This window comes from Pristiophorus japonicus, chromosome 3 (assembly GCF_044704955.1).
Source record: "Pristiophorus japonicus isolate sPriJap1 chromosome 3, sPriJap1.hap1, whole genome shotgun sequence".
NCBI lineage: Eukaryota > Metazoa > Chordata > Chondrichthyes > Pristiophoridae > Pristiophorus > Pristiophorus japonicus.
This window is the reverse complement of record NC_091979.1, coordinates 304,475,661-304,487,736: the sequence shown is the minus strand read 5'-3', so window position 1 is coordinate 304,487,736 and position 12,076 is coordinate 304,475,661.

Here is a 12,076-nt window from a genome sequence, read left to right as displayed (position 1 = left end):
TTACTTTATCGGACACTTCAGCGATGGTTAAAGAGTTACAGAGGCAGGATACCAAGCTTCCCTCTGCCAAAGAAGCATGCATGGTTCGAGAGGGAATTTGGGTTGGGTAGCCTAATGGTACTGGGATAGAACCTCAGAAGTACTCTATGGCATTGAATTCTCTACATCTAGTAAAATAACCATAAAAGCTGCTGGATTGCTAGAAGAACCCAACCAGTTCACATATGTCCTTCAGGGAAGGGAGCCAACCACCTCTACCCAGTCTGGCCGACACATGACTCCAATCTCGAACTATGTGGTTGACTCTGAACGCCCTCAGGGCAACTTGGGATGGGTAGTAAACACTGCCTGGTCACTGTTACCCAAGTCACAAGAGCAAATAAAAAAATGAATTAATTTGTTTGTAAAATGAATCATATTTCAACTCAAATTGTGCAATAAAACACAGAAAGTGAGCTTGTAGGTTATAAAAACAACAATTGCTGGAAACACTCAGCAGGTCAGGCCGCAACTGTGGAGAGAGAAACAGAGTTAATGGACTCAATTTTCCCCAGTGAGTTGTGCTGTTTTTTTGAGTAGCCTGCTTTTTTTGGCGTATTGAGTTAAATTTTTGGCGTTTTTTTTTCAAACTTTCTCCCTGCGATCTATGCCGGTGTAACGGACTTATTTACGATTTTTCTAGGCCAGTTTTTTTTCCCCTCATGTCTGCGCCAGTTTTTTCAATTGTTCACAGTTTGGCCAACATTTTTTTCCATTACGTTGGCGTATCTGGCCACTCCTAAAAAACCTTCTAGTGAGTTAAGAAACCAGCGCACATTCACAAATCTGCACTGAAAAGACACCATTGTTTTTAAATCGAAGATTTTGAAGGGAGTCAAGAACACTGTCAAAATCAATAATAAAGTTCAACTTTTTTTTACCTGTCAACGTTGAAGTGTAAATTTGTTGGATTTCACAAGTTTTCTCATTTTTATTACTCACTCACACGCCACCATCGAACATCTTGAAGCAGGGCCTGGAGAGTTGTAGGTTTGGCCAGCAGAATTGACCTCACGCTGGCTCGGGGTTCGGCTACAAAACAAGCCTTGGGGGGTTCGGGGCGGGGTGGTGCGAGGGCGGGAAAGAGAGGAGAGGAGGGAGAGATAGCCGATTTTGCGACTTGTAGCCTGGGGAGGGAGAGAGAGAGAGAGAGAGAGAGATGATCTTGCAGCTTGTAGCCCGGGGAAGGAGCGAGAGAGCCGATCTTACGGCTTGTAGCCCGGGGAGGGGGAGAGAGAGAGAGAATCTTACGCCTTGTAGTCCGGGGAGGGGGAGTGAAAGAGAGGCCACAAGACTCGGCAGGGGGGGGCGGGGAGAGGGTGGAGACGAGAGGTCACAAGACCTTTGTGTGTGGTCCATCTGTTATGTCTTGAATAAAGAATCTGACCAGATACTGTAAGCTTAAAGTAATGTGTGACCGTAGTCCTTTATTACAGGTCTCCAGAGTGCCTCTCCAGCCTGTGAGGCCTCCTTATGTACAGGATCTCCCAACAAATTGTGGGGTCCCTTGGGACTCCAGGGGATAAGCCCTCTGGTGGTTAAACAAGGTATTTACAGGCTTACATATCTAATGCCATCCATACACACTTTGGGGGGAGAGAGAGAACTGCGAACCTGTGCTGCCTGCTTTCCTGCTGTTTTGAGCTTCTTTGAAAGTTTAACTTTAAGTATGGGGGCAATACTGGCAATGCCATACCTTGTGTGAGCCTTCTGCATCATGGTGCTACGTAGGAGACAATTGATTAGAGCTCATCGCATCAGGAACATCAGAGCCCGCAGGGTGCTGGGCAGGAGGCCTTACCCACCTATGCTTACCCACCTCGGGTATATCAAGACAGGCATTCGTACCTGCACCTGAGTGATGCAGACTGTGTCAGAAGTTTCGAAAAGAAGTTGTCGGTGAGATCTGTGAGTTGGTGAAACCAGATCTGCAACCTAGAAGCATAAGGAGGACTGCTTTGTCAGTTGAATTGAAGGTTACAGCTGCACTTTCATTCTATGCCTCCGGATAGTTTCAAGCTACAACTGGGTATATGTGCACCATCTCTCAACATGCAACACATGTATGCATTCGCCAGGTCACGGCTGCACTGTATGCGTGGAGGAATGACTTAATCAAGTTCCCCATGACCACCCAAGCAATCCATGACAGGACTGTGGGTTTCTCAAGGATTGCTGGCTTCCCAAAGGTACAGGGCTGCATTGATTGTACCCACATCGCCTTGCGAGCAGCTTTGGAGGATTCCGAGATGTACAGGAATAAAAAAGGCTTCCACCCCATTAATGTGCAGCTCATGTGTGACGACATGCAAGATACCCCGGGAGCACCCATGATGCGTTCTTCCTACGCGAGAGCATTATATCTGCCATGTTTGAGCAGCAGCCAGAGGCTACTGGGAGACAAAGGGTATGGCCTCGCCACCTGGCCAATCCAAAATTGGCTTGGAGATAGGAAGCAAAGGGTAATGATTGATGGATGTTTTTGTGATTGGAAGGATGTTTCCAGTGGGGTTCCGCAGGGCTCAGTACTGGGTCCCTTGCTTTTTGTAGTATATATCAACGATTTAGATTTGAATACAGGGAGTATGATTAAGAAGTTTGCAGACGACACTAAAATTGGCTGTGTGGTTGATAATGAAGATGGAAGTCATAGGCTGCAGGAGGATATCAATCTACTGGTCAGGTGGTCAGAGCAGTGGCCAATGGAATTTAATTCAGAGAAGTGTGGGGTGATGCACTTTGGGAGGTCTAATAAGGAAAGGGTATACACATTAAATGGTAGGCCACTTAATAGTGTAGATGAACAAAGGGACCTTGGAGTGCTTGTCCACAGATCCCTGAAAGTAGCAGGCCAGGTGGATAAGGTGGTTAAGAAGGCATACAGAATGCTTGCCTTTATTGGCCGAGGCATAGAATATAAGAGCAGGGAGGTTATGCTTAAATTGTATAATACTTTGGTTAGGCCACAGCTGGAGTACTGTGTGCAGTTCTGGTCGCCGTATTATATGAAGGACGTGATTGCACTAGAGAGGGTGCAGAGGAGATTTACGAGGATGCTGCCTGCAATGGAGAATCTTAGTTATGAGGACAGATTGGATTTGTTCTCATTGGAACAGAGGACGTTGAGAGGAGACCTCATCGAGGTGTACAAAATATTGAGGGGCCTGGACACAGTGGATAGTAAGGGCCTATTTCCATTGGTGGAGGGGTCTATTATGAGGGGGCATAGTTTTAAGGAGGTTGGTGGAAGGTTTAGAGGGGATTTGACGGGTGGGGGGGGGCTTCTTTGCACAGAGGGTTGTGGGGATCTGGAACTTGTTGCCTGGAAGAGTGGTGGATGCAGAAACCCTCACCACTTTTAAGAGATGTTTGGATGGGAACTTAAAGTTCCGTAACCTGCAGGGTTACGGACCTAGAGCTGGTAATTGGGATTAGACTAGATGACCTTTTGTTGGACGGCACAGATATAATGGTAAGTACTGCAGGGAATAGAATATGGCCAGGGTGATCTCCTGGACTAGTTTCGATTGTCTGGATGGGTCGGAGAGGAATTTTCCCAGATTTTTTCTCCCTAAGTTGGCCTGAGTTTTTAATCTGGTTTTTGCCTCTCCCAGGAGATCACATGGCTCCGGTAGAATGTTTTAGTATAAGGGGTGTCGCAGTTGTGTGAGGCAGACTGGTTGGGCTGGGTGCTCTTTGCCTTTCCGTCATTGTTCATAGGTTTATATGTAACTTTCAGGGCTGCTGACCAAAGGCCATGCGGCTTTTTGTCAGCCGGCGTGGACACGATGGGCCGAAATGGCCTTCTTCTGCGCTGTAAATTTCTATGTTTCTATGACGCCCCTACGCGTAACCCGGACGGACGCTGACCATCAATACAACATGTCGCACATTGCTATACGCAGCATCATAGAGAGGACCATTGGCATCTTGAAACAGCATTTCCGATGCCTGGGGACCATTCCGGAGACTACTTGCTGTACTCCCCTGAGATTGTCGGTCAGTTCACTGTTGTGTGTTGCATGCTGCATAACTTAGTCATCATGAGGCAGCAGCAGCTGGTAGTGTAAGACCCAGCTGCAGTGAGAGGGGCTGATGATGATGATGTGGAAGATGTAGGTGACGAGCAGGAGCAGGAGGAGGACGATGAGGATGAGGAAGCCATGCAAGTGCCTGAGGCCAGAGCACGACGGCGGAGGAGGGCAGACCATCGTGCCCCTTTAACAATTGCTTGAGCCCTGCACCAGCAGCTCATCCGTGAACGCTTTACTGATGCCTGAGGGCTCAGTGACAACTATTCCACATGGACATGTTTACTGTTTGGAGCTGTTCCATATGTTGTGTTGTGTAAATGGTAAAATATATTTTATTCAAAAGTTTACAATGTACTTAACTTTAATAAAATTATTCTTGTATCAAACTTTACTTTAATATCACTCTTTAAGATCAGTTAAAAACTTTAAGATTACTTATAAACTTGTAAATTTGCATAACTTACAAAACTTTTAATTTGAGAATAGTTACAACAGTAACAATAATAATAACAACAACAGCAGCAAAGAAAGGCTGCACCCATCTCTCATCCCCCTTATTCTAAGACCACCCGCTGTCCACCACCCCTGCCCGCAGGCGGTGACGCAGTGTTTCTGGGCTTGGTACCAAGCTTATTCTTTCTAACATCTCGGGTACTGCGCACCTCTTGAGGGTGGGGGGGTGGGGGGGCGTCAGCATCAGGCGGCAAGTTGGAGGGCCCGACTTTGGGCTCTTCAGAAGCTGGTGTGGGGATTGCAGTGGGAGTGGCAGTTGATTCTGTCAATGGCGGCGGGGTTTGGGCGTGTTCCCTAATTACAGCAGCTAATTCCAACATGCCGTCCCTCATGCGCCCGGACAATGTCTCAATGAACTGCAACAATCCCTCCCTGATACTACCTCTGACATTCCCTCACTCAATACCAGTGTCGTGGTTTGCACAACCTCTGACATTCCCTCCTCATGGCCAGTGACGTGGTTTATACTACCTCTGACATTCCCTCCCTCATGGCCACTATTCCCTCACTGATGGTCCCGGCGAATGTTGTTACTTCTCCCGACAGTCCCGCTACCTCATCACTCACCCCACTGATGGAGTCCAGGAATGATCGGGTAAGGTCAATACTCTCCGCAGTCAATGACATCATCTGAACCACATCTATTAGATCCTGCATCTCAGGAGAGCGTGGTCGAGCTCTCCTTCCCCTCCTCACCCTGCGTGTGGCTCGCTGCATCCCACTAGTACCCACAGCCTCGGACGGTGGGGCCCTGGGTGTGGTTCACTGTACCCCCACTACTGGGGCCCACAACCTCGGAAGGTGGGAAACCATGGAATGTCCCACCAACTCTCAAACCACTAGTCATGGAAGGGCCTGGCACATCCATGAGCGGCACCTCCTCCATATTCAGTACAACAGTGGGAGCTTCAGCCCACTCCCACTCCCCCCTATGTTCTTCGTCTGGAGGGTTGGAATTTAAGATGTTCTCTTCAGGCTCATCCTCGACTGAATCTTCTTCTGCATCGTCAGGGTTGGCCTCCAGTTCTGCAAAATATAACAGAACAGGCAAATGGTTAGCAGCAGAGAAGGGGGCAGGATGGATGGCATGAGTAGGCTCACACATGGCAGGCCAGGCAGCAGGCTCGAGTGTGGGCCCAGCTTGTGCAGTACTGATTGCTTTTTTCCAGGCAGGACCCATCAAAGCAGCGACCCTCTCTTCCAAGGGTGTCAGTGGGTGCAGATTTGCCGGGCCTCCTCCTGTTCGAGTTCTTTCCCTTTTGTTGTGTACCACTTTCCTCTGCAAAGATGAAAATGCAACTTTTTAAGAGAGGGTGTCTTTCTGCTGGGTGGGATATACAGATGGTCACATTTACAATTGCATTGAATAAATGAAAATATTACTTACACTAACTACTTGACCAAGGTCCTGCCATTTCTTTTAACACTGGCCTCCAGATCTCGTGGTGTTCACTATTGCTCAGTAATCTTCTGCAACTTGGTTCCAGCGTTTCTTCATTTCTTTGGGTGGAGCTTTTATGTGACCTCTGCTGGTGTCCAGCTCGTGCCATCTGTTCTCAATCACAGTAACTATTGCCTCCACTTCATCCTGTAAGAAATTCTTAGTCCTTGCTCCGCGTTACATCTTGTGTTGCTCCAGCTGTGATTTTTCCAATGCTCTCACAGCACTCCTTCTCACATACACACACACACACAACTGGCTCTTTTAAAATGGCCGATTGCCAAATCCGAGCTGTACTGAGCATGTGCGTCCATTGGAGCGATGTCAAAAACTTAATTTTTTTTCCTGCGCATGCGCAGAAGGTACGGCATTGTTTTTTGGCGCAGTCAGCAGGCTCCACTCCCCCGAGGTGACTGGACACGCTGCGTGGTGCCAAATCTGATTATACATCGGGGAAACTTTGGCAAAATATTTCTGCCACATTTCTGGCCTAGAAAACCCAGCGTAACTTTGGCAATACGCCAGAAAATGGGCTTGGGGAAAATTGAGCCCAATGTTTCGGATCAGAATGTTATGTTTGTGAAACTAATCAGAAATGTGACCGCACAAAATAACTTGGGAATCCCTCTCGATTTCAGCACCAACTCTCTCTGTGGTTATTTTGTGGTCACTGGCCACATTAATCTTTCACTGAATAAACATTTAACTAAAATTTCCAGGGTTTTTCAATGTCTTGTTTTTATTAATTAACGATGGGGGAAATAAATACAAGAAAATTAAGCTTTGGGACCAAGAAATTAGAGAACATTTTAAAGTACCACTCGTGTTTGAGGAAAAAATGCGGGCGGATTTCAATCAGAATCTCACCCCCTCCCCACCCCTTACTCCCCCCAGTTAAAAGACATTATTTTAGAAAACATTTGAAAGGAAATGGCAATCATTTTATTGCGATGTTGAGGAGATTCAAAGGGGTATCAGTTTAATGTAGAATGAAGCAAAGGAGGAAAATAAATAAATTTATACAAATGCCTTTCCTGACCTGAAGTCATCCCAAGCCAATGAAGTACTTTTGAGGTGTAGTCACTATTGTAATGTCGGAAACACAGCAGCCAATTTGCACACAAGCTTCAAGAAACAGCAATGAGAAACATGACCAGATAACTTGTTTTAGTGATGTTGATTGAAGGATAAATATTGGCCAGGACACTGGAGAGAATTCCATGGCTCTTCTTCGAAAATAGTGCCATGGGATGTTTTACATCCACCTGAAAAAACAGACGGGGCCTCGGTTTAATGTCTCATCTGAAAGACGGCACTTCCAACAGTGCAGCACTCCCTTAGTACTGCACTGGAGTGGCAGCCTGGATTATGTGCTCAAGTCTCTGCAGTGGTGACACCAACAATATCTCCGCAAGATCCTACAAATCCCCTGGGAGGACAGACGCACCGACATCAGCGTCCTCGACCAGACCAACATCCCCAGCATTGAAGCACTGACCACACTCGATCAGCTCCGCTGGGCAGGCCACATAGTTCGCATGCCAGACACGAGACTCCCAAAGCAAATGCTCTACTCGGAACTCCTTCACGGCAAACGAGCCAAAGGTGGGTAGCGGAAACGTTTCAAGGACAACCTCAAAGCCTCCCTGATAATGTGCGACATCCCCACTGACACCTGGGAGTCCCTGGCCCAAGACTGCCCTAAGTGGAAGAAGTGCATCCAGGAGGGCGCTGAGCACCTCGAGTCTCAACGCCGAAAGCATGCAGAAATCAAGCACAGGGGGCGGAAAGAACGTGCGGCTAACCAGTCCCATCCACCCCTTCCCTCAATGACTATCTTTCCCATCGTGACAAACTGTTCAGCCGCCAAAGAACTCACTTCAGGAGTGGAATCAAGTCTTCCTCGATTCTGAGGGACCGCCTATGATGATGAATGGGACTTGAACCCATGACCTTCTGACTCAGATGAGATGGCTACCACTGGGCCATGGATGACACTCTTCACAATTATGTCCCGTGAAGACTCTCCTGGTCAGTCGATTGTTTCAGCTTGCTCCTGTCCCACAAAACGAGTCGTCTTGATCCTATTCTTTCAACCTCGTTTGCCTGGTGTCTATCCACCTAATTCTATGACTTTAACGATTTATGGTTCTCCAATCCCAATTGTCTCTTTCTCACTATGGATGCAGAGTTCCTCCCTCCGGTCTACCAATCACCATGACCCTCTCCCCCCCCAACCCCATCCTCCGATCCTCCCCCAGAAAGAGGGCAGGAGAGTTTGGACCACAAGCCGAACGATGGCTGTTGTTGGTGCTGCCTTGTGATTGAAATAGTAAAGGGGGCATCATTTAAACAGGGTGAACTGGTCAGTATTTGGTTTGCACTCCAGCTAACGGCAGAGTTGACAGCCCAAAAACATTATCCAACTAAGTTGGGACTCGAACTTGCAACATTCCGGTTAAATGAAGCAACTGCTCTGCTTTTTCCCAGTTTGAACGACTTAAAACGCTTCTCGTCTGCTGGACTGGTGAGTTTCATCCCGTGAGTAGCAGAGTTACAGACAAGGAAGCTCCCAAGATCACTTCCCAGCCTGTGCTGAGTTAGCCGATGCCTAGAGAGAAGGTAGTTTATCTGTAGCAATTAACCTCAGTGAGAAAGGGGTGAAGAGATCATCGCACCAGTCATTGCCTAGAGCTGCTACAGTTAACTTGAAACATAAAACTCTGCAGTGAACTAGTACCCAGGAGGCTCTTCTGAATGAAATAACGGTGCTGTGAGTGGTAATTATGTCTATCTTGGTCCATGTTACAAACATGAAGCTGACCAAAAGAATGGAAAGGATTCGTGTGTGTGTTTGAGGGGGGCGTGTGCGGAGTGTATGTGTGTGTGTGTGTATGGAATATGTGCACATACACATGAGTGATTTAGTATGAGATGTGTGTGTGAGCTTGTGTATATGTATGCGAGTGTTGTCTGCGCATGTCTGAGTGTGTATGAGCATGTGAGCATGAGTGAGTGTGTGTGCTGGAGTGCGTGGTGCGCGCGAGGGTATAGGTGTGCGTGTATGTGTGTATATGCATCGTGGGCCGCCCCGACCTGTGTGAGAGCACCACTGTAGGTCAGGGCTACAAATAGAGCTGGAGTGCCAGGCTCTGGAACATCATGGGCGAAGGTGCGGCGAATGGGTGCCGAGGGCCCAGAGACATCACGGACCAGCCCACACTGCGACATGTGTGTGCACTAGGTCTGTGCAGCAGAGCAGGTCTCCAGTCATCCTGGTTAACTCTTGCCACTGGATAAAGGCCTAGCTCTGTCGAGCCCGTGTGATGGCTGATGTGCAACAGTCACCTCATGTTAAAAAAATCCACGCACAGGATCTTCCACCCCTTCAATTGGAGTTCAGGACTGGAACATCGGGTCCTTCATTGATACATCTATGAACTCTTGTGGAAGCAAGTCATCCTCATGCGAGGGACCGCCTATGATGTTGATATGTATGACTGTGTGCGTGTATGTGTATCTGAGAGTGTGTACCTGCGTGAGTGTGTTTTTCTGATGCTTTTCAGCAAATCCAGGCCAATTCTGAAAATTTGGAGCACAGTAACCAACAAAATGTTTGGGACAGAATGATTAATTTGCACAGGTAGCTACCAGCTATCCACATGACAAATCCAAGGGCTAGATTTTCCACGTTTTTTGCACGCTTAACACCCACTTAACGTCCATTTTACTGCTGAAATGACATATAACGCCCAGATATCGCCCATTTAGCCACAAAATGGAAACTGACGGGCATTTTTCGGAAACCTATTGCCGAGCGTTACTTTCCCTATGTGTATAACGCCGGGAAAAAATAATACCACCCGCCCACTTTTTTGGGGCGGAATCATCAGAATGGGTGAACCCAACGCCCATAATATCGCCCAGCATTAGTTTCCACACGGAATTAACGCCGAGATTCAATAATACCAACCGCCCACTTTATTTTGTCGTAAAGATCACGTTGGCTGAAACTAACGCCCAGGAGATCGCCCGCTGTCACTTTCACCACCTCGCACACATATCGCCCACATTATCGCTCGCCCAAAACTCGCCCGGAAAAAGTGAAACTGTTCTGAACTAAAGCCAGCGATGTGGCTGCCATTTTTAAAATCGCAGGTCGCTTCATTCAAAAGGCTGCTTCAACTTCGGGGGAGTTTGCATTCTCAACAGACATATTTTCAGACTATGGACTATTGGAGGTTTACTGTAAGTGTAATTTTAGTGTATTTTAGTATTTCAGCCCATACTGCAATATATGTGCATGCTCAGTCTGAAATATGCGAGCTCATCAGGCCACATATGCAGCCTGCCATCAGGACATCAGTGTCGGTCGCGGTCAGGGTCACCGCGGACTGTCTTTCTATGCGTCCGGTTCCTTTCGGGCCGCCACAGTCTAGATTTGCCCTCTGTCTCACCATGCAACCAATCGCGGTATTAGACATGTCACGGAAGCCCCGTACATGCGAAGGGTGGACTTTATCAGTTTCCCCATGACCACAGAGCTCAGACTGACAGGGCTGGAGCATTCTACCGCATTGTTAAGTTCCCCAGGGTGCAGGGAGCAATACAGTGCACTCACATCGCCATGCGGCCACTTTCTCAGGACCCAGAGCTTTTTCATAACAGAAAAGGATTTCACTCCCTGAAAGTCCAACTAGTTGTCGACCACAACCAGATCATAATGGCAGTAAATGCCAAATGTCCAGGCTGCTTCGATGAGGCTCACATCCTGCGTGAGAGCGTTGTCTCTGACATGTTTAACAGTCAGCCACAAGGACAATGCTGGATGCTTGGTGATAACCGACATGGCCTAGCCACCTGGCTGATGACCCCGCTGCGTGACACCCACACCAAGGCCGAGAAGCAATACAACCAGAGCCACAGAGACACACGCAATGTGGTCCAGAAAACAATAACTGTGTTTAAGCAGCGCTTCAGATGTCTGGACCACTCAGGAGGACAGCTACAAAGAACCCTGTGCCAGCAGTGTTCCTGGCTATCGCATCCAGGGCCTCCTCCATCTGTGGAACGTACTCAGTCATGGTGGCCACCTGTCGGGATATACCCCCCAATGCTTCGAGGAGCTGGTCACCAATGTCTATAGTCCTCCTGGACAACTGTACCATTTCTCCGCTGTCATGTTGTGCTTGTGGACCAGACCTGCCGCGTCCATGAAACATCCGCGGGGTCGGCGCCATCCTGGGGACAAATGGGGTGTCCTGTGGCGAGGTGCTTGGGGCCGGTATCTCCAGAGTGGAGGTGGGAATGACCGGAGGAGCACTAACTGGCCTTGGGATAGAATAGCTTCTGGAGCATGGTGATGCAGGTTCCTCGAAGTCCGCGCTCTCATCCGTAAAGAACAGACACAGCAGATTGACGGTCGAGAATCGGAGCTCTTCAGCAGATGTAGGATTGTCCGATGAGTCCAGCCCCGCGCCCCCATCTTCTGGCTTCTGTGGCCTTACCTGGGGCTGCGCTGCTGGCTGAGCTGCAAAATACAAATTAGGTTATTAGAGGAGACGGGGGTGCTAGGGTCACAAGGTGAGTCCAGCGCTACGCACAGCATATGCACGACAAAAGCAGCACCGCTCTCAAAATCATCACAGACATCACATTTCATGACCATCAACACATTTGCTTTGCAATGATTATCATTAGGCCAGCATTATTTCTGTGACAATTTTAGAAATCATCTATCTTATATGATTGTTTGGATATGAGTGGGTGTGGCATCTATTGACTTTAGATCACGCAATGGTGTAAGCTTTACTTACGTGGCATCACTTCAGGGACTGCAGCTCCTTGCGTGGGTTTCCGGGGGTGCTTCCCCACGAGCGCAAGCACCCGCTCCTCCATCTCAGTGATTTCGCTGGAGACTGATGGCCCCCCACCCGTTCACCTCTGCACGGACCTCGTCATCGATAGCTTCTTCTGTAAAAGGTGACAGGACGACATGGCATGAGATCATTGCGTGATATCATTGCTAGGTCCTGTCACAGAGACTGAT